The sequence below is a fragment of the Cariama cristata genome, unplaced genomic scaffold (genome assembly GCF_000690535.1).
Source record: "Cariama cristata isolate BGI_N322 unplaced genomic scaffold, ASM69053v1 scaffold26781, whole genome shotgun sequence".
Classification (NCBI taxonomy): Eukaryota; Metazoa; Chordata; class Aves; order Cariamiformes; family Cariamidae; genus Cariama; species Cariama cristata.
This window is the reverse complement of record NW_009601371.1, coordinates 1-1408: the sequence shown is the minus strand read 5'-3', so window position 1 is coordinate 1408 and position 1408 is coordinate 1.

The window sequence follows — 1408 nt, the reverse complement described above, 5'->3', positions numbered from 1 at the left end:
CCTAATGGAGTGCCTTTTGTACTCCATGAATGAGGGAGCCTAGGTTAACAAAGTGTATGAAATCCAGTCTGTGGCTTTAATGCAGTTCAGTGACAACATTTCCTCTCTCCCATCCTGTACCCAGCCGCTCCACCGACTGTTATTAATTGTGAAGATGAGTGGACATCATCTCTCTGCTTCCTCATTTGGCACCCACCCTTACAGACATCATTGCTAAATTACCAGATTATGTATCTCGCATTAACGGATTTGCTCTCTTCCAAATTTTAAATAACTTTCCCATTGAGTTCTCGCCACAGAGAGCGAGGGGGAGAGGGAGAGCGAGGGATGCCAAGGGCATCCTGGTCAGCACTGCAGTTCTGGATACGCTCGCTCCGCTGCTTCACGTGAGGCTGATCAAAAACTGGAGGTCAGCAAACCGCAGCCACTGGCAAATGCTGGAGTTGCTGGGGGCTTAGGCAACCGTGTCGATACATACGTACACACACATGGTTATGTATCTACAGAGGTGCATGCAAATAAGCCACCCTTCTCAGAAATAAACAATCATTAACATGCAAGTGAAACTGAGCAATCACAGGAAAACATGGGTTTCCAGGATAAAATAAAGCAGCCACCTCTGCCTCCTTTTCTATTTTTACTTGTGCTATCACCCCATTACGTTAAATGTATTTCATAAATTAGTAATCTGGCCGCAACACTTGACACTCCTGTAGGATACTGTGAATCACTATGGCCGTTTATTCGTTTGCAAACTTCATTACACCGGGAATAAATCAACACATTACAATATCTCAGCCAGCCAAATTTAATTTTTTTTCAGCTCCCGCTTCCTTTTTCGTTCTGTTGTGCTCCCTTCTCGCCCAGCACCTCCCCACCCCCAGCAACACGGATAGATTAGACTGCAATGGAGCAGTCATTATGAAAATCTATCGTTAATACACTCCCAATGTCAAAATGTCATAGGTTTAAATACAGAACCCCAAAATAAGAAAACTAACTGACCTTCTTAATTAAAAAAATATGGATCGCAGGGTGATCAGCTGGAGGCAACATTTGGGAGCCGAGAGGGCAGTGGGCACAGGTGGAGTGACGAACTGCTACTTTTCTGCCTCTATGCTGATTTTTTTTAATTTAGCACCTCGCGCAAATCCAGATTAAAATAACTCCAGCTATTGATCCGAGCAGTGGAATTGACATTAATTTTAGTTCACTTCTCACTTTGCAAAGGGATCAATAGGAAGTAATAACAGCTGACATCCCCGCTGAAAGGAGGAGAAAAGACGGGCTAGAGACAGAAATCGAAAAGCAACCAAATAAATCAGCAGCTACTTTTCCACGGCATCAGACAAACTCCAAACAGATTGCAAAAAGTCTTTGTTGAATTAACTAAACAAGGAGGGGGGGG